This window comes from Arvicanthis niloticus, chromosome 9 (assembly GCF_011762505.2).
Source record: "Arvicanthis niloticus isolate mArvNil1 chromosome 9, mArvNil1.pat.X, whole genome shotgun sequence".
NCBI lineage: Eukaryota > Metazoa > Chordata > Mammalia > Rodentia > Muridae > Arvicanthis > Arvicanthis niloticus.
In genome coordinates, this window is record NC_047666.1 from 34,599,551 (window position 1) to 34,621,633 (window position 22,083).

Here is a 22,083-nt window from a genome sequence, read left to right on the forward strand (position 1 = left end):
TCCTCAAGGTTGAGAGCCTGTGATTCACCACAACTCCTAACTGAGAGAGCAAGACACTGAAACGGAGGGTCCAGTTTACCTTTCTGGAATTTAATTAAAGTACTGACTTCCTCTGCCTGGTTTTCATTCTCTACTTTCTATTTCATTAGATCTTTATGTGTCCTGGGAGTCTGGTATGTATGGATCATCTCAACAGGCTCCTGAACCCTCCAGCTTCTGCATGAACCCTGTGATGGGACAGGAAGGGAAACGAATAAGGACTAGGAGAATATGGATTTATTCCAGAGCTCTTTATTCATTGGGCACATGGTGAACATATTCCTTAGTCACAGGCAACTTCCCAGTCTTCAATCTCTTGTGCTTCTTTCTGGCATCTCTTTGGCCTGGAGATGATGGTGGAGGACATCAGACACTCCACCCTTACTTAGTGTCACTGGGGCTATCAGTTTCTAGGAAACAACAAGCTAATTTTTAAAAAATTAAACAGAACATACCCAGAGGCATATTTATCCACCACCTTTGTGATGCAAACTGAGCTTATCCCAAAGCATTCCTATTTGCTATTTAAAATGTCCAGATGTTTATACCAGGTCCTTGAGCTAAGCATACATAACAAGTGTCTGCCAATTTTCCTTCTTGAACTATAACCTTAGTCTGAGCATGCTCAGAAATGTAGTCCTTCATCAAGCATGCTCAGAAACTAGCCAGCGCTGAAGTGCTTTTCCATGTGACTATATATGTTTACCAAGTCCCCGTGATTTCTTTGAAAAAAGCATTGCTTTAGAAAGAATTCCTTCTCTCTTCATACCTGCTACATGTAGCAAATGGTTTTCTGTTTATTTCTTGGCTGTGCTTGTTTTCTGGCCCTGCTTTCTATTGCACTTGCCCTAGGTGCTTTCCAGGATACCTTTGGAGATAAAACAGGAATCATGGATAAAACAGACATGTTTGTTATGGTGACTCTTTACTGTGTGGGATCTTGTAACCTGAGGAGATGAGTACTGTGCTTAGATATACGACCGGAGCAAATTCAGCTAAAAGTAAAACAGATTGGCTCTTACAAGAACTTCATCAAGCTAATGCCTTCATTTCTAGCTTTCTGATGCAGCAGATTGACTGACTGTCCCTTGTGGACCGGCTGTTTTGGCACCACATCCACAGGCCTTGGGCAGTGTCAGTGTCGGTGTAATGACAAGGTCAAGTTTGCAGAAAAGGCACAGGGTTGGGCTCCAGAATTTGATCCAGCCACAGGGTGATCTGGGAGGGTTCAGATCAGAGGAGGGCTGGATGCCAGGATAAAGGAAGGATGTTGTACCCTGGGATTCAGGCAGCTGCCTGATCTCAAAGCAGAGTGCTGGCTGCTCTGGGGAGATGGGAGCACCTGCAGGCTCAGTAACAGGGGCAGAAAGATGATGTCACTACAGGGAGGACAAAGCAGGAAGAAAAAAATGTCCTCATGAGCCCAGGAAAAGACACTAGGGGCTACACAGGAGGTTCATTTCAATTTTTGCTTCATGGAGCTGAGGAGAAGACGTCAGAAATAGTTGGGGGGGGGGAGAAAAACATTATTGGTTGTAGATAGCTCTGATTTACAATCAAACTCTGTTTTCCTGAAGAATAAAACTTGTCTGAACTCGGGAGCTGCGCTTTGACTGCTCATTTGTAACCTTCAGGTCTCCATGGAGAAAAATGTGTCCAGAGAGGCCTACCTTCCATTGACTGTCAGTCCTAAGAGACATGGATAGGTCCATCTACAAAACAACTCCTGGACTCAAGTCTCAGGAAATATTGTGCGTGAGGGATTGTAAGAGTCAGAGGGACAGAGAATTTTCTGTGAGATTGTGTCTCCTAGTAATGCCAGAAGCTACAACCATAAAATCTCATCACCATGGCCGCATAGACATGAGCTGAACAAGGATGACCACAACAGGCATGCCAAAATAGTTGTGGGAATGCCCATGAAGCCTCATCTCTGCACAAAGAGCTAAAGGTAACTAAGGACTGCCGACAGTGGGAGAAATAGTCTTCCTTAAGGAAGAGCACGTCAATGAGTTATCCAATACCAAATGGTCAGCCCTGAAAACATACCTACAAGTGGTATTATACAGACTGAGCAGGTTGTATTTAGGAATACACACACAAATACACACACACAAATACACACACACACACACACACACACACACACACACACACAGATATCAGAGTCACTTTTAAAAAAAGAAAATAAGAAAAAGGAAAGGAAAAAAAAGAAGAAAAAACCACTTAATTTGGGGGCTCATGGTTCCAGAGGGTTATAGTTTATGACCATCATGGCAAGAGTGTGACAGAGGGCAGACAGGCATGGTAGTTCAGCTGAGAGATTACATCTAATCAAAAACACAAGGCAGAGAAAACTATGAATGGAACGACCTTTGAAACCTCAAAGCCCACCCCTAGTGACACACCTCTTCCAACAAAGGCCACACCTCCCAATCCTTCCTAAACAGTTCCTCCAAATGGGAACCAATCATTCAGCTATTATGAACCTATGAAGTTCATTTTCATTCAAACCATCACAGAGGCCTTTGCTTTATACAATAAGGAACATTTTCTCTCTTAATAACAAGAAGTGTCAAGGTCAGGAGCTAACTTGAGGTTAACTCCGTCTTGTTATTACTTGTGTCACAACCTCGGCATGAACAGGTGACTACCATAGTTCTAAGTACCACGTCAGCAGTGTCCAGTGAAGGATACATGTGCTTCCCTTTCCTCCTCTTTTTATTTTATTTTTTAAAGATATAGTCTTGCTGTGTAGCCCAGACTGGTTTCAGTGTTAAGCCCTTTTGAACACTGTATTAACACTTGAGTGCTGGGAAGATAGTCTGTCTGCACTCCTGGTTTATCTTATGTTTCATCTAGCTTACCTGATAACCCTTAGCTCTGTGTTTTCTGTGTGCATGCACATGTGTGTGCATGGGAAGGAGGTGTTACATACTCATCCATAAACAGGTTATGCACAACAATAATAAAAGGAGTTAGTCTTGTCATATGGACATTCAACAAAAGCATGGGTGAATTTTGAAGGAATAACTGGTAGAAAGGACTATAGGAGAGAAAAACTAAATGACAATCCTTCTGAATGAGTGCCTGAGTAGAACACAGGAGACTGAGTGAGGACAAGGGATTATTGGAAGCATAAGGGTACAAAAAGGGAGGGAAGGCAGAGCAACGGGGAAGAGTAGGTGAAGCCCCAGTCATCACTAGATGTGTATAAAAATGCGCAAGGAAATCTTGCTCTGTATGGTGATTAAGATAAATAAAAAAACAAAGAAAATGTATATTATTATATAGGTTCAAAATGAAAATATTAGAAACATCTACAACAAAATTAATATATTTAGTATATAAAGAGCTCTTACACAATGTCAGAGAAATAAAAGAAAATCCCAGTTTAAAAAAAAAGTCCAATAAGCATGAATATGTTCTTTATAAACGGATATATGCAAAGGTGAAATGTATGTATTCCCTTGAGTAATAAAATAAGTACAGACCAAAACAAAATGAATGGCTGCTTTAAAAAGAAGTAAACTTCTATTGTGAAGCCCCAGGTAGCATTGCGAGGCCCTAGGTGAGAACCCGTTTACCACACAGCCTCCCAGGTCCCCCTCAGTACCTCAGAACTCCTCAGGTGTGGGTACACAGTAACCAGAGATAGTTGACCCCTTCTAGGTAGCTCTCTGCCAAAGGGCTAGTTTGACCATCTCCAAATGCTAGGCCCATTGTACCCTGGTTTGCTGTAGGGAAGTCCAGCCTCAGGACCCTCTCACTCAGTGTTAGGTTTTGAGCCCTGGCCTCCTGCTTCCACAGGATCCAGCAGTCTTTCTTCTTATCTTATCACTGAGGATACGGGTCTTCACTCACATTTGGCATTCTCTTTGCCTGTTCTCAAACTGAGGTGGGAGCAAACCAGCTTCAGGATGTGTCCTGGCTCAGCTGGTCTAGAGGGACAATTAGTGTTGTTCATTTCCCATGATCCAGTGTATGTCTCAGCTTAGGCCAGGGACTACTTATGTGCTGGAAATTGACCTTGGACTCAAATTATTCTGCAGACTTGTCATCTGAACCCTTTTCATTAGATTTTTAATGCATATGTGTATACTATGCATATGTGTGTATGTAGAGGGCAATCCTTAGAGAGATTCATTTATCCCCTTTAAGAAAGACTCTCTCATTGGCTTTGAAGCTCAACAATTAGGCTAGACTGGTTGGCCAGGGAACTCCAGAGTGCTGTCGACAGCATTGGGATTACAAGCATATACAATGACATCTGGCACCTTCACATGGGTTCTGGACATAGGACTCTGGTCCTCCTTCTTGGAAGGCAACTGAGGTACCTCCCAGATGTCATTAGATATTTAAAGATTCTAAGTCAGAAATCAGGAAGATAGAACACACGGGGCCAAACCCAGCTAGCTATGTGTTCTTACAAATAAAGTTTTATTACGACACAGCAACTCCTTCTTGCTTACATATTGCCTCTGATTGCTTTTGAGCTCCAACATCAGATTTGAGTATATGCATAGAGGTCTTATGACCTAAAATACTTATTATTTGCCCACATATAGAAGTCTGCTGACCTCTGAGAAGGAAGATCAGGTAAGAAACCCAAAGTGTATAATCAAGGTATATGCCCAAACTTCTACATAAATACTAAAGGAAAGCTGGAAAGAAAGGAAAGGGTTGATTGGCTTGAAAATGGCCATAGGATTTTGCATGGCTTCTGCTCAGCCCCTGAAATATGTAGGCACCTCATAGGGGCCTGAGCCAGTGCCATGTCTCACTGTGAAGAGGCAATGTGTTTGCATTCTCAAATGTAAGACATGGAGTCAGTCCTCCAAACAGGACTTAAATGTTCCCGCCAGTGATGGTTTTGCAATCTGACACATCCATCCATTAGGGCCCCTGCATGGAGCCTCTGGCCTGACCGTAAAACACTCAGCCGCAGACCTCCTTGGGTTTCAAACAGGAGCCCAAGAAAGCCCACAAGAGAAACCTGTTTATATAATTTTGGTTTTCTTTAGTAACACACAGCGGATGTTAGATGAATTTTAATCACTCGCTGTGAGGATGGATTTCTGTGGAAACCTAGGAATGACAGAATTAGATGTCCAGAGATCTGTTTTCATGTCTTTTAATTTTTTATCATTGTATATGTGTACATAGTATTTGTATATGTGTGTATGATGTGTGTTCAAGAGTGACTTCAGGGGTCAGTCATTGCCTTCTAACTGCCTTCTAAGGGTTCATCATGGTGTATTCCAAGCCAGCTGACAGCCAGCTTCAGGAATTGCTGTCTCTGCCTTTCATCGCTCTGTGTGAACATTAGGATTAGATTGTGCACTGCCATGCTTGCTTTTACCCAGATTTGGGGGTTTGAACTTAGGTCATTATGTGTCTGTAACAAGCACTTTGCACATTGAATGACTTCCCCAGCTCTAGTGTGAGTTCTTAACCAAAAATGGAAAAGAAAAAAAGGCATGTGAGAGACTATTGTTGAGGCATTCTGGCTTTATTTTATTTACATTTCAGATGTTATTCCCTTAGCCCATTCCCCCTGCCCCCAGGAACCTCCTATCCTAGTTTCCCTCCTCCTGTTTCTATGAAGATGTATCCCCAGCCACGCCCCCTCCACCTCCTCCTCCCCACCTTTGAATTCCCCTATACCGGGTGTTCAGCCTTCATGAGACCAAGGATCTCTTCTCCCACCTATGCCCTACAAGGCCATTCTCCCCTACATATACAGCTGGAGCCATGGGTCCCTCCTTATGTGCTCCCAGGATGGTGATTTAGACCCTGAGAGCTCTGGTTGGTTGGTATTGTTGCCCTCCCCATAGGGCTGCAAACCCTTTCAGCTCCTTCAGTCTTCTCTCTTACTTCTCCATTGGGAACCCCATGATCAGTTCAATGATGTTAGCTGTGAGCATCCGCCTCTGTATATGTCAGACTCTGGCAGACCTCAAAGGAGACAGCTATATCAGGCTCCTGTCAGCATGCACTTCCTGACATCCACATCAGTGTCTACCTTTGGTGACTGTACAGGGATGGATACCCAGGTGGAACAGTCTTTAGATGGCCCCTCCTTCAGTTTCTGTCTTTTGACAGATGCTAAGTATTCTCCTTCGTGATCTCACTTCCCATATGATGGGAATGGCCCTATTTTGCCTCCTTATGAGTGGACAGGAAAGTGAGGCCAGCTCTGGGTTCCCCAAACCTGGTAGGTTAGAGCACTGGTCTGTGGGTTCTGGGATCCCCACTTAGCCCATCTGCCATGGGGCCCAAGGGTTCTGCATTTTTGGTAATCTTGGGAATTGCCATTTGGGTCAGATATGTAGGAACCACATGAGTCATTATAGTGGAACTTTGGCCTAGGAAAATAGACCTACCAGCTCAAGATAACAGACTCAATGCTTACACAAACTAACTTTTCCCTGTTGGTGTGTGTGTGTGTGTGTGTGTGTGTGTGTCTGTGTGTGGTGTGGAAGAGAGAAGAGAGAACGAGAGAAGGGGAAGAAGTCTAAGGTGAGGGCAGGGGGAATGAGAGAGGACAATAGAATATCTATTTTAGGGACTATTTTAGGAGAAGGGGATCAGCAAACGGTGCCAGGAGAAGAAGAGACGGACGGCAGAAGGGCAACTAAGAACAAAGCATAATGATGAATATGTATGAAATAGAAACATCATATTAAACCCACTACTTGGTATTCTAACTCAAAAAATTAATAAAAAAGCAAAATAATTTTTATATCTAAAAATAAATTGCTGCATTGAATTACAGAGTTAAGCCCTTATACAAAGAGGTTCTACAGTGATGACTATAAACTATATGATTTATTATGTACACAGTTGTATCTTATGCATATACAAACTTATTTGCATATATACTTATACAGTATGTGTTGATGTGATTATGTTATATATTGGTATTAACCAATGCATTGTTAATGTACCTGCAAATGCTTTTTGACTTATAATGACTTTGGACTCTAATAAACCAATCATGAAACTGAAGATGCTGTTAAATGAAAAACACACTTAAAATACTTACTGTGCTACATATCCTAGGTCACCTCAGCCTGGTGAAACATGCTCATATTGCTGCCATGAGGCTATAGTCTGGAAAAACCCATCTGGCATGTACAGTGACAAACATCTGTGTACTTGATCAAACACTGTGGAGAGAATAAAAAACAGTTGTTATGAAGGCTTTGGTAAGTCAGGCTATCATAAAGACCACCTATCTATTAATATTATAGTTATGTGTCATTGAAAAGACCATGGAAATATATTATTAATATAGTTAATATTCATGGATGTACTCTATATATCTAGGTACAATTATGAAATTACACAATTATGAGTTACTATTTATTCTCTAAAGATGGTTGCTGACTAAGTGCCTCTTTTTGTCTAGGGAGGTTGAGCTGAGCACACAGTAGCCTGGATGCACATCTGTCAGTGGATATTCGCTCTAGGCAGGGGCGGAGTGTCCAGTTCCTTAAGGATAACTTCTTTGCTGAGACTATGTTCCTTCTGAAACAATTCTGTGCCCCCTCTTTCTCTTCTTTCTCAGCTTCTCTGTTCTCACTTCTATCTTTTGCCATGTATTATCTTGTCCCTCAGCCAGGAATATACTCTGCCAGGGAGACTGTTCATGTCTGGCTTGTTTTGTATCTACCACACCAGGCTCCGTCAAGATGAGAATACCAGAATGGGAAAACAATACATTTAAATAGGGTCAGCGAGAAGGAACAAGGTCTAGAGGTGACATAAGTATGTTGAACCTTGTAGAACAGTCACTAGTTTGCAAAATAACACTGCTTTCAGGCCCATGCAGGAACAAAGCTCACAGAATCTTTCCAGCTCTGAAGAGGTGGGACTGAGAAATGATACTACTATCCTGCCATGCTGCCCACAGCCACCACAATCTGGCACATGCTTGAGACTGGGGCTATAAACAGTTCTTAAACCAAATCGTAAAAAGGCTGTAACCCAAACTCTCTTCTCCTTTAAACAGAGTTACTGTGTTTTGACATTAGGTTGGATCATGGTGTCACATGAGGCTAGCAGCTTAACTCTGGGTATCATGTCAAGGGACGTTAGGAAATGTTCTAGAAAGCAGAGTGAATTTTAAAATTGCCCACACTCAATTGAATCCAAACATATAACACTACATAGGCAATGTTCAAGTAATGTGAAGCCTTGATGTGGAGGCAGGAGGCTGGGGCTCTTAGGGTAGCTGTTCTGTGTTCATGGGAGAAGATTCTGGCCATCCATAGATTTTTCAGGTCATCTTAATATTCTGTCACTAAATGCAGGAGAGAGACAATCCACTGTGTGTATCACTGACAACCAGGGATGGAGTGGGGTGAAGTAGGGGGAAGGGTGGGGGGGAGATGGGGGTGCAGCGGGGTGACTCTGTCGTGTGTGCTAGGTTTATTGCTAGAGTGTACATTCAGCCTTGAGGGAGGGAAGAGTAGGTTAAGGATGTCAGAAGAGCTAACAAATTGCTACAAAACACGATCAGCCTGGGTGCAGCAGTGAGACACCCATATTGTGGTAGTTACAGCTAAGAGACAAGACTTTCTAGAAGTGAAGAACATGAAGAGGCGGCGGGGGAGTCAAAGCCTGTGTGTCTGTGAGTTGGACACATCTGCTAGGCCTTCCAGCGAGCTCCTAACTCAGTGGCTCCTGTGAGAAATACCTGATCCACCAGGCTGAGGAGCACAGTTTTCATGCTTGCCAGGTGATGACCACAGAAGTTGTTAGTTGAAAGGCTTGGAAGCCAGTCCTACAGGCAGTGTGAGCGAACTCAAGCTAGACAGCAAGGTTCTGCCACCCAGTTCTGCTACAAGCTCCCCAATCTGTTTTCCCTAATCATAAGGGGGAATGGTGCTCACAGATGGACCAACTGTGACGATTATAGGCAGAGAAACCCAGAAGCACTTCCTTCTATGCATGACACACTCACGGTATCACAGTGTGATATCTTAGATTAGAGAACCAACCAGTTAGGAGTGACTGGTTCTCAGTGAACACAACACCAAAGCATTCCTCACGAAAACGGAATTAGGAGGAGGAAGGGGGGAGGAGGAAGAGGAGAAGGAGGAAGAGGAGGAAAAGGAGGAGGAAGAGGAAAAGGGAAGGAGGAAGAGGAGGAGAAAGGGGGGAGTAAGGGAGGAGGAAGAGGAGGAGGAAGAGAAAAGGAGGAGGAGGAGGAGAAAAGGAGGAGGAGGAGAAAAGGAGAGGAGGATCAGGGAGGGAGGAGGAGGAGGACAAGGGAAGGAGGGAGGGAGGGAGGGAGGGAGGGAGGGAGGGAGGGAGGGAGGGAAGAAGGAAGGAAGGGAGGGAGGAAGGGAAGAGGAGGAGGAGGCTCACAATTCACAAGTAAAGCCCAAAACCTACCTGGAGAAGCAAACATACACGCATGTGGAATGATTTAATATTTCCACAGCCACACGCCAAGGCCTGCAGCGAATCGGCTCTATAGCACACACCGGCCGCTCAGAGAAAGCCAATGTTTAAAGTAATGTCACTGGAGACAGGAAACCGAACGAGTCCCTAGACAAAGTCAGGGCCATATAACATTTTTTTTTTTTTTCACGTTTCATCCTCCATCAGGAGAGTGACAAGAGCTGCTGTCATGTGGAAAGTATTTTCTAGAAACACCTGGCAGAAATAATTTAGAAACAGAATTTTTTTTTCACATAGATTTAACACAATGAAATATAAGGTGTGTCTGAGACACAAGGCTGCCTTGCTCTGAGGTTAGATCAGGGGAGGTAAAGTTTCTTGATTTCCACATCATTTTAATTACAGCTTGAATGGGCCTTTGGGGGCACATGTGAAGATCTCTCTCTCTCTCTCTCTCCTCTCTCTCTCTCTCTCTCTCTCTCTCTCTCTCTCCCTCTCTTTCCCTCTCTCCTTCTCTCTTTCTCTTTCATGTTCAGATGGCTCATTTAATATTTTTCTCATGAAGACAGCTTTGAAAAAGAAGTCACCAGAAAAGCTTGTTATACAATCCATTCTGTTTGCCTTGCATTATCTTGGCCCCACAGATCTGCCTGCCTGCAACAAGGAGGCAAACTCTTGGCTGTTGAGAAAGATAGGGGGTGGGTCTGCCGGGAGTGAGCCCTGTAGATTGCTTGTCCTGGGGGGCTGAGTCTAAACCTGCAGATGTGTACAGTTCTTCCCCAAGGGGTTGAGCACCAGAAGTCACACTGGTTCTCCCTGTGACTCCACAGGGCCTGCAGAATTGATGATATTTACGGAAGAGCTTTTCTGATGAGTGGTTCACTGTCATAGGTTTATTAAGAGGAGCTATTTCTGTTGTATTTTTGTTTTCTTTTTGTGTTTAGCTTGTTGTCTTGCTGACCTTTGCTGGACTACTGACTATGGCTTTGCCTGGGTATCTAACAGGCACTGCAAACTGAGTTAAGTTCATCAACATCTCTTAGAGTCTGGCAAAATCTGAGGAGGACTGGTTCTTAGATCCTCACAAACACCTAGATATGCCTGGGACCCTTGGGAAAAAAACCTATAGCATTTGCACAGAATCTTCATACATCCCTTCCGTAGTTTAAATTATCTGTGTCACTTATGACACCAGATATAATGTAAGTGTGATGTAAATAGTTGTACTGCATTGTTTGTGGAGTAATGAAAGAAAAAAAAAGTCTTTATATATTTGGCATAAGTACAAATTTTATCAGTTCATATCAGTTGTACAAAATAAGGGGGTTCACTGTGACATATTCATAGATGCATTAAATATAATTTGATCATGTTCTTTCTGAAATATAATTTGATCATATTCTTTTCTGTTTTTCTAAAACATGTAATTGATCCATGGTTGGTTGACTTTATGAATGAAGACCACATGGAGAGAGAGGGTTGCTTTTACTGGTAGACACTCTACTGAGTATCCATATATCACTGGACACTGGGATGTGGACCCTGCTTTCAAAGAGTCTGCCTTTGGTTCAGAAGATGAATGGAGGGAAGTTGGGAGGGTGAATATGATCAAAATATCATGAATGAAATCCTCAAGGAGTTAATAAAAGTATTTTTTAAAAAGATGGGCACAAAAATGCCCTACTTAAAAAACAATACAGTAGCTACCAAATTAGAGTTCTACCATAGTGCCAAGAAATCTTGGGGAAGGCATCTGTCTTAGAAGCTTAGAAGGATGACACTCGGGGATGACACTGGTATCTGAACTTAGTTCTTAGGAACAATTATGATTGAAAATGCATGTCAATAAGTTGATCAATGCCAGGGATATAGAGCTTAAATAACTAGCCAAGCCCTAGAAGTGAGTAGGAGGCAGAGCCTGGGTCTGTGCTCTGGATCCTAATGCAACCCTGTCAGAGGACAGTAGAGAGGCAAAGAGAGTAGTAGTAGCAAAAGAAAGAGCAGATGCACAGTGTGGCTAGACCTAGGGAGGTTTGACTGTAACGCTGGAGCAGAAAGAGTGAGGGGACCAGGCTGGAACCCTGAAAGGAAGGAGCTTACAAAAAGACCTGTGCTCGAACTGAGGATTCTCTTCAATTACATGGGCAATAGGCTTTACACCAGAGGTGCAGGAAGGGTGTGTGTGTGTGTGTGTGTGTGTGTGTGTGTGTGTGTGTGTGTGTATGTGTGTGTGTAGAATCTCATTTGGAGAGATCATCCCTGCAGTGGTAAGAAGTATGAGCCAGTGGGCAACAAAACAGATTAAGACAGAACCAATTAGAAACCACAACCTTTTATAAGAGAAGGACAGACCACACTACAGATGAGGAGGGGAGGTGAGAATGGAGGATCTGAGACACTTGGAGGCTGGTCAGCAGGGCCACCGGCTTTGAAAGTAGCTGTTGAGACAGTCCCCAGGACTGCCATCTCACAGTTACTCTTTCATGCAGCTTCCTCTCATGCTGTGCCAGTGTGATCACCAGGACGTGAAGGGGGTGGAGGGTGGGAGACCACTTCCATGGCTAACTGTAGAAAAGAAATGCCAGATGTGTTGTCCATCATTTGCCACACAGTAAGCCCTCACCAATTCTTCCAAATCTGACTATGTCTGCACTGGTGGACCAAGATATGATGATTAGCCCAAAAGGACATGGCTAGTGTCCTTTTCAGTTGCACCTTCGTCTCTGCAGATGTACCTGCATTAACCTCTTCCCTTTCAGTCAGCTTTGGCGGTCATATGTCAGGGAGCTCACCAGTATCAGAGGCTGCAGATACATTCCCCAAAGAAGTCTCAGTTTCTAAAAGTGACTCCCAAGGCATGCTGCTGTTACCTCATGGAGGTTTCAGAGGCCTGTTCTGGAGGTCTCCTTTGCTGGCCTGGTGTGAACTGGTTAACTTTCCCTGGGGATCTCCAAAAGAGATGAACTGTCTGGACAAGCTCCGGCTGGTTCAGCTACTGCCGCCAGCAAACATCCCTGGTTGTTTCTCTATGCTGGCAGCTGTTTATAGCCCAGGAGCCTGGACTGGTGGGTGAGCCTGGGACCTGCCTGGGGAGAGAAAAGGCAGATGCCACAGGACTGTCACTGCCAAGGGCACCAGCCATGTTTTATGTTGTTACTGATGTGGCTCAAGAAGGTATAAACATCCAGAGCACCCTCCTGGCTTGGTTGGTGAAGCTGCCACACGCATTTCCCAGCTCTCTGCCAGGGACCATCCCGGAGATATTCAAACCACTAGAATGTGGTGTCTCTGGGTTCCCTGACCAACTCACAGGACCTGAAATACAGCTCATATCTGACTGCTCCTCGGCCCTGACCTCACCCTGAGATCACTGTGTATATCTTTTCCATGGGTAGATTTTGAATTAGGCAGGAACAGAGTGTTTCTTTAATGAAGGATTACTAGAGTAGGCTGGGGATGTAACCCCATTATGGGAGTGCTTTCTTAGCGTGCATGAAGCCCTGGGTTCAGTCTTCAGCCCCATATAAAACTAGATGTATTAGGATATGCCTGTAATCCTATCACCCAAAATATAAAGGCAGGAGGATCAGAAGTTCTAAGTCACCTTTGCCTACCAAATTAATTTGAGGCCGGTCAGTGCTAGATAAGACCCTGTCTCAACACAAACAAATGATTGTTAGGAAAATCCAATGGCAAGTGTGATGTTAAGAATAGAAGCTAACCACCTGATATTTTATTAGATTTTAATTTATTTATACGCTGTCCACCCCTGCCAACATAGTGTAATCCCATGAACACAGGGGCTTTGCCTATTTTGTGCCAGAACAGGGCACAAAGATACTTCTTAGTAAACATATGTTGAACAAATGAGTATTCTTTACTATTTAAAAAATTTTAAGACTTATTTTATCTTTAATTAGAGATACATGTGTGCATGTGAGCGCAATACCATTGGAGGCCAGAGGGGCAGCAGATCTCCTGCAGCTGAAATTACAGGCTGTTGGGAAGAGCCTGACGTGGGTGCTAGGAGCTGAACTCATGTCCTCTGCAAGAGAAGTTCATGGTCTTAACCACTAAGCCATCTCTCCCTTCCCCTCTTTCCTTGTTGATGAATCCTTAAAAAAAGAAAAAAGCATGGTCTCAGAAAGCTCTGCTCCCAAAAGGACCAGCAATATTGATTGGTACATACCTCCCTCCTTTCCTTCCTCCCCCTTTTCTGCTCTCCTCCTTCTGTCCTGCCTTCATTTAGGTTTCACTGGATTGAAATTTACTGACACCTACTAGTAGCTATTTGCTGCTGTAATGTACATTACAAAGATACACACACCTTTGCTTATCCAGAATGTTTGTTGGGGGAGGAGAGGAGGGAAAATTGAGGACTCTCCCAAATGAAGGATGAAGGTTATCGGTGCTTGGAGAATTTGCTGAGAGATAAGATTCAAAGAAGAAACACAAGTTGAGCTGAGCATATAGCAAAGTCATGAAAACCACTTAAGGGGGAAATATAAGTTTAGGAAGGAAGAAACAATTCTACTATGATATTTTTATGGCAAAAATATTTCCTAGACCAAGTCACAGGTTCAAAACATTCAACACGAACCTATTCCATGGAAAAGGCAAACAATTCTCGCCCATAAAAAATGTGATGCAAAAATGAGGGATCTGTGGATAACCTAGACAGAGACTGCAAGGCCTAAAGCAGGAGTAAGCAAATTATAACCCATGGACCCTGTCCAATATGTGATTTGTAGTTATAAATAAAGTTTTATTGGCACAAAACTATGCTCATTCATTTCTATCTTAGTCTATGGGTGTTCTTATGCTACAATAAGAGATTGAACACTTACAGCAGAGATAGTATGGCCTGCAAAAACAGTCTCTCCTCACTGAAGAGTTTCTCAAGACCTCAGTTCTACAGGGAAGAAATTCTGATGCCTACTAAGATCCTTACAAAGAATATAGTCCTAATATTCAGCTTGGCACATTGATGTCTGTACACCTGTTTTTCTTATCAATGAAACAGCTCCTATCATTACATCGTTAATCCTAATATGTTATTGTTCTCTATAATTCTCTCCGCAATATGGTCGGTCACAAAATTAATGATCCGGGATCATTTCCTGTAAGTGAAATTGCTGAGCGATCAAAGTATTTTTAGGACAGCCTTCCTGGTGCACGGCCTTTTGGGTCCGTCATGCTGAGCTGTATAAAACAATCACGGTAACTCATGTTTACCCTGCGGCTGGACTTGGCATGCCGGGGCTACATAACTGCAGATTCTCTCACCTGTGCTTGCTGTGTGGTTACAGGTCTCAGAATGCCCGTAAACCTGATTAAACTCGTCCCTCCTCTGCCTTCTCAGTTCACATGCAGATTGTTTGTGATTCCGACTTACATAATTCTGTGGTTTCTCAATAAAGAAATCAGCAGGTGGTGTGACTTTTTGTTTTCAAAGTTACCTCCCTGTGTAAAAATATAGGGCCAGGTGTCTCTCCCTGAGTCCAACAGACCCAAGCACTGAGAACTTCTAGGCCTTAAAACACAACCCCAGGCTTTTAAAAATGGAAAGTAAAATATTTTCCATGAGGGACCAAGGCCTTTAACCATTCTCCCTTCTTTCTCTATATGCAGACCACTAACAATAGAGACCTCCTTCACTGTTTCTGGGAGTGTCGCTTCCAGATACACAGCTATTATATTTCCTACAATTTAACACAGTTAAGCTCATGCTTTGTAAGTGCTGGAGCTGACTTTCAGTTCCAAGAACTTCTGTGGGGAGCAGGGAGAGGGAGATGGGGAGGGAGAGGGAGAGAAGATTCAGACCCCCACTCTTTCCAATAGCATGGGAAGGATTTCAGGGTTCCCTGAGACTAGTGCTCAGAGAAACAGTGTGTTCCTCTCTATTTCTTGTGGACAGACAGGTAAGGCATGTGGATAGACATGAGCTTCCTCACATTTCACAGCAAGCATCCTCACCCACCACGCCATCTGCCAGGCTCTGAATAAGGGCATCTTAACTAGTCAACATGGGAACTTGCTTTTATTTTGAGCTGCCAGTCACTTTGAGGAAAAGAGGAGATGGAGAGTACCTGGGCTGTAGTGGGAGGATACAAATACGGAACAAGAATAAACAGGAAGTAGTTCTCACTGAGAAGGCACCGTAAGGGAAGAAGCCAAATGATAATCACAAGAGCAAGTGTGCTCACATAGCTGTAAGACCCCAAGGATTCATTTATCATAAATCAATAATTTAGAATTCTATATATTTAGAGTATCTACCAAGTAAGTTATGGTTTATGAACACAACGAAGAGTAACTAAACTAATTAACTTATCTATCTTTTCAAACACTGATACTTTTTTCCTGGTAAGAAAGAATATCTGAAATGCACTCTTAGCAGTTTCTAAGTTTGGGCAACTTCACTGTTAATTGTATTCCTCCTGTAGCACGAGAGTCTCTCAACTCAACAGAAGCACCTATTCTTGCTGATATTTTATGCCCTTTCCTGCCATCTCCCTAGTGCCTCTTCATTCTCTCCCTCTCCCTCTCCCTCTCCCTCTCCCTCTCCCTCTCCCTCTCCCTCTCCCTCTCCCTCTCCCTCTCCCTCTCCCTCTCCCTCTCCCTCTCCCTCTCCCTCTCCCTCTCCCTCTCCCTCTCCCTCTCCCTCTCCCTCTCCCTCTCCCCCGCCCGTGTGTGTGTGTGTGTGTGTGTGTGTGTGTGTATGTGTGTAGGGAATAAAAAATTTTATTTCTTAATTTACATTAGACTAGGCTGGCCTTGAACACATGATTCTCTGCCAGAGCTTCTGGAGTCCTGGTGATGATGTATCACCATAGGCACTGGTCACTCTGGTTGGGGGTATCAGTAATTGGGGAGGCCTGTATGCATGGTATGTATGAATGGGATACAGAAGGCTATAGAAATGTATGGCCTACATAGTTTTTAACAGTTTCGTGGTACTGCAGGTATAAATGCAGCATAATTTATCCAAATAGCCTTGACTTATTGGTCACTTAGAAATATTTTTGCTAACATAAATGATATTACAGTGAATATATTTGAATGTTTATGCTTAGTATTGAAAATGTTTTTGAATCTCTGCATTTTTCCACTCCTTAGTACGTCTTAGAGGATGATGAATACAGAATACACAGAATACAGGCTTAGGCAGAGGCCCGAGTCATTCCAGTGCTAACATTTCATTAGAGTGAGATAGGAAGAAGATTTGAATATGACATACTATTACATAAACCAGCAGTTCTCAATCTGTGGGTTGAAACCCCCTTGACAAACTTCTATCTCTAAAAGTATTTACATTATGATTCATAGCAGTAGTGAAATTACAGCTATGAAGTTTTATGGTTGGGGGTCCCCACTATATTAAAGTATATTAAAGGGCCTCAGTATTAGGAAGGTTGAGAACCACTGACATATGCAATTGCTTCAATTCAGGGCCTTATGCACAGTAGGTGCTCACGAGACAGCAGCTGATCTTGACATGACTGATGTTTCTTCTTTTGTTTAGTCCAGGTGCCTTTACCCTCTGAGCCATCTCATCAGCCCATCCTCAAGTTTATAAACACACAAAAAAGTAGCAAGTTTTACCCAGAGAATCAAAATTCCTAATAGAAAGTAAATGCATTAAGAAAGAAGGGGGTGCAATTAATTTAAAACTTTTTTTTGAGACAATTTATTAAAGACTGGCCTTGAACTCACTGCTCTCCTCTTTGCCCACCAAGTGCTAGGATTACAGGTATAATTAGCTATATCTAGCTACTATACTTAGCTAAAAATCTTAAAGAAAGGAGAAGCCACCCTAATGGGATAAGTGGGGAGAATTTTATTCATGTGAAAACACAGCTCCGTTGCTATGGGAAAGTGAAGCTGAGGCCAGATCGTTTCTTAATTGTAGCACCACGGTTCTGGTACTGTCCTTTGTCCACAGAACATCACTTCTGAAGAGTAAGAAGGTCCAGTCCATTTACCAACCTGTCTCCCAAGAGGTAACAATGGGTGTGGGTGGCACAAAGTAGGAGGGAAAGAGGGAGACAGGTGGCTCGGAAAATGTAAGCTCAGAGTTTATTGTTGCAGGTGTGACTGGCCCAAGTACAGTGGATTTGCAATGGAAAAGTAAGCTTGTCCCTGTGAGGAGCTGGGCCAGGTGGAGAAGAGAGAATGTCCAGAGTAATCCCAGGCTTGCAATGGGCTTGAGACCTTCCCTGGCTGTCCCCATAGCCATTCTCTCTGGCTTCTGAGTGATATATTGTCAATGCATCTTAAAGAGAAACACTGGGCTAGTTCTCTGTTATTGTAACAAATGCTCAAGAAACCCCACTTATAAAGAGAAGAGGGTTGTGCTGGCTCATGGTTCTGGGGACTTCTATACAAGATCAGGCAGGCCTATTGTTTTATGTTTCTAGTGGGGACTGAAGGCTATCTCATAATAGGTGTGTGAGACAGAGAAAACTGTTCACCTCGTGACTGAGACATGAAAGAGACAAAGAGGCCAGGGTTTCTCCTTCAAGGCCACACTCCAGAGGACAGAAGGCCCTGCTCTAAGCATTACATGTTCAGGTTTTCGTCACCTCCTAATAGCTGGACATTAGGCTCCTATATCTGGGTGTTTGGATGATATTTAAATTCTGAAGCAAAGGGTCTCTGAAAAGATGGGCTTCCTGGGGGTTGTTCTGAGACCTTTAACTCATCAGCTTTCTGTTCTAGAAAAAAAACCAAACTATGAAACTTATTAGAATAGAAGTTCTATAACCTGGTTGGCCACCTCTGTCTCCTTTTGGGGGTATTTTTCTATTTTCTAGATGCTTGTGATTAGGGTTTTGGGAAAATTAACATTTTCTTTAGAGTTAGGAAGTTTAAGACTGTTTTTAAAAATATCATCTATGTTTGAACAGAATTGGGAGTGAAATGGCTTCTCTTCAATTGCAGAAAAAAAAAATGGGTGAAGAAATCCAGCAAGAGTGGGCTGTGCACACCATTCAAGTCCCAACACACCTGGACTCCATGTCTCAGGACATGATGCTCAAAGTGATGAAGGAAGTTCTGATGAGGCTGGCTGCTTCCCACTAAGCCACAGGGAATAGCTTCTACCCATGTCTCTGTGTGGATAACAGCTGTGTAACTAGGAAGAAAGTTCTTTCTAGACCACAGCTACACATCCCCAAATGTTTTCCCTTGATTTGGGGAATCATTTCATTCTGAGGGTCTGAGACCCTCTGTGATGCATTTTAGGGGTGTGTATATGCATGCAAATGCATATGTGTGTGGTTACGAGTTTGGTGAAGGTGAAGAAGATGCAAGGCTAGAGAGATAGCTTAGTCATCAAATTGCTTGTTGTGAAAGCATGGGTGCCTAAATTTGATCCCCAGACATCATGCTTTAAAAAAGAAATGTCATGTAGGATAACTCATATCTGAGATCTTAGTGTTGGGGAGACAAACGTAAGAGGATCCAGAAGATTGTTTCCTAGCCAGCCTACCCTACTTAGAGAGTTTTGGACCAGTGAGAGAGCTTATATTAAAAACAAGATGGACGGTGCCTGGGAAATGATGCAGACATTGTCCTCTGGCCTCTGTATCCATGCACACACTCCTGAGCATGCAGCCCTCTATACACACCAATGAAGCCACGTGGTTCCCATCTCAATGTTACTTAGCATCCATGCAGAACAGTAGGGCTCAAGAACATGTATTTCAATAAGTACTTTGAGCAGTACGTCCAAGCTCTAGGATCTAGTCAGGGTTAGTGGTTTGCCATCTTGATAATTAGACCATAGTTGGTCCAACAACTACACTCTCTAGGTAGAACTTTGCTATCTACGATTCTTAAGTTTCGTAAATGGTTCTTATGTGGCTGACATGGCACACTTCCCCTGGTGCAATGTGACCAGAAACAAAGGTCAGTGTAGAGAATTCAGTACTGAATCAAATATGTGGGAACACATGTACCCCCAAGCCTTCAAGAGTCTCCTTCACAGTGTTAGCTGCACTCCGTAACTTTACCTAACAGGCAAATCCCAGACACTTAGAGCTGTCTTGATAGCTCTGTGCTCACAGGAATTGTTGGGGAGCTAGGAGAAAGCCAGCCTCCTGGGTCAAACTTTTCTGATTGCTTTGGCAGAGCTAGACGAAGCCAATGGAACAGTAGCCGTAGCGTGCACCCAGGTGACTCTGATGCAATCTGTCCATGGTTCCTCTGAGAAAGAATGTTTAGACCAGTGCTGTGTTAGCTTGCTTTCTATTGCTGTGATAAAACACCATAGCCACCAGGAATTTGGGGAAGAAAGGGTTTATTCTGGGTTACATGTCCTGATCACAGTTGACCATTGAGGGAGATAAGGGCAGGAACTCAAGGCAAGAGCTGAAGCAGAGATGACAGAATGCTGTTTTCTGGATTGCTCCCTGTGGTTTGCTCTTCACCTGCTTTCTTATACAATGGAGGGCTACCTGCCCAAGGATGGCATCTCCTACAGTGGGTTGGGCCTCCCATATTAATCATCAATCAAGAAAATGCCCTATAGACTTGTCTACAGGTAATCTGATGGAGGCATTTTCTCAATTAAGGTTCCCTATTTCTGGATAATTCTTTTTTTTTTTCTTTTTCTTTTTTAAATTGGATATTTTATTTACATTTCAGATGTGATCCCCTTTCTCCATTTCCCTCCCCGACCCAGGAACCCCCATCCTATCCCCTCTCCTCCTGCTTCTATGAGGATGTGCCCCCACCCACCCACCCACTCCCACCTCCCCACCCTATTTTGTGTCAAGTTGATACAAAATTAACCAGCATAAGTGCTTCTCAATTTGGGGTCATGTTGTGGGGGGAACATTTGGCCCTGTTTAGAGACATTTTTGATGGTCATAACTTGTGTGCCTGTCCGTCCGTCTGTCCGTCCGTCCGTGTATGTGTGTGTGTGTGTGTGTGTGTGTGTGTGTGTACCTAGTAAATAGAGGTCGAAGACAGTCAATATCTTAAAGAGAACATCCAATAACTATTTTTCTGACCCACAACACCAAGGCTGAGGAGTGGTACTCAGTCTACTTTATTGTCTGCTAGCCTCCAAAAACAAAACAAAACAAAACAAAACAACAAAAAACTTCCTTCAGAACTTTGATAGTTAGGATGGGGTAAAGCATGGCAGCAGAACATTTGCCCAGCATGTACAAAACCCGGAGTCAACCCCCAACAAGGGAGCAAATGACTGACCTTACCTCCAAGGTCTGCTTAAGGGTAAAGTTTAGCAGTACATGATTTCTCACCCTGACCAAAGGTAACCCTTCTTTAGACCAGAATCCCTGTTACAGTTGCCTCCGTTCTGGCCTCATTCCCTTCTCTAGCGGACACTCCACAGCTGGCAAGTGCTCATACAGTTTCAAGCACATGTTCTTTGGGACAGGCCACAAAGTGGCTCTGTGTCTGTCTGGTCGGTCTTCCCCATGTCTACAGGAAGAAGGAAATACCCCCAGGCCTAATTTTAGTTTGAAAGTTTAATACGAATGTGTTAGGGTTTGAAGTAACGTTATGCAAGGACATGATGAATTCATGGCCTGGGCATGGGAACATCCCATGTTGATATTTTTAAGAAGGAGCTTGGAATGGCAGCAAATGTGAGAAGAAACACCTTCCTCAATTTCTAGAGAGTAGTTAAGGTAAATGACACTCCTGTACCTCACTCAGTTTTCTAAAGACAACATTGTTGTACTTTATAGAACATTGAACATGCTGCCCTGGGCAGCAGCCGTGCTGCTGATCTGGGAACTCATACCTGTTATCAAAGGAGCTGGAATAAAAAATGAACCTCATTGTGCAATTGTACTTACGTGCTTGGCTTTCTTGGAACCACTTGTTTCCTGCTTTAATTGTTCCGGTATTAATCAGGAGGCAACTTGGCCACTCCCACAAATGTATCAAGCTCCATCTAAGAAAGTAGCTTTGACGTATTTTTCTTTACATCCACCAAATAATACATTTTTTTTTCTGGACCTCCCAGGGGAATCTATGGGCACAGGAGCTATGAGAATACAGGAACCACCCAACAAACTCAGTCATCACATGAGGGAGGAGCCTTGTTGGTCCGTGTCTGCCACTGTGTCTGGCTACCAGTTGGTAACAGCGAGCAAATAACTTGGTCCCTAAGCCAATCCTAAATTCCAGGAAATTAAAGTTCAGTAAATAACTCTGCACAGATCTTCGAGAGAAATGTCAAGGAAACGGTATCCCCGAATGGCCCTAAAAATAGCCAGGTAATTGCCTTTGAAGCTCTCTTGAGGAGATGCACTTAGCTGAAGGAGTGAGGCAGCAAAGGACTCCTTTGTTTGTTGACAGGCACTGTCTCTATGTAGTCAGCCAGCCACCTCTGAAGTGGGTGTTGGCAACCCAATCAATATTTGGGTACCATGGAGTTACTATGCCACTGGGTTGACCACAGTTAACAACAAGAAAGCCCATCATGTGGCTTCTTCAGGCCACACTGTTTACTGAAATGATCATGTTGGTTTTCCTGACTTCAATTTTTTGTTCAACTTGTCACACTTGGCCTGAATACTGTGGGAAGAGCATTTACCACCTCTCTCTCTTGTCTCTCTGTTGAAACTATTGATTCTCTAAATGTTACTT

The 22,083-nt window shown here is 43.4% G+C and overlaps 1 long non-coding RNA gene across 1 annotated transcript; it reads right to left on the bottom strand.

Annotated features, from left to right (window-relative positions):
- Positions 1–275: 275 nt before the first annotated feature.
- Positions 276–21,765, bottom strand: LOC143443490 (uncharacterized). The gene is made up of 3 exons (XR_013112540.1): positions 21,288–21,765; positions 7,088–7,211; positions 276–449 (listed from the first exon to the last, which is right to left on the bottom strand). It is a non-coding gene; the product is annotated as an uncharacterized LOC143443490 (long non-coding RNA).
- Between the last annotated feature and the right edge of the window lie 318 nt (positions 21,766–22,083).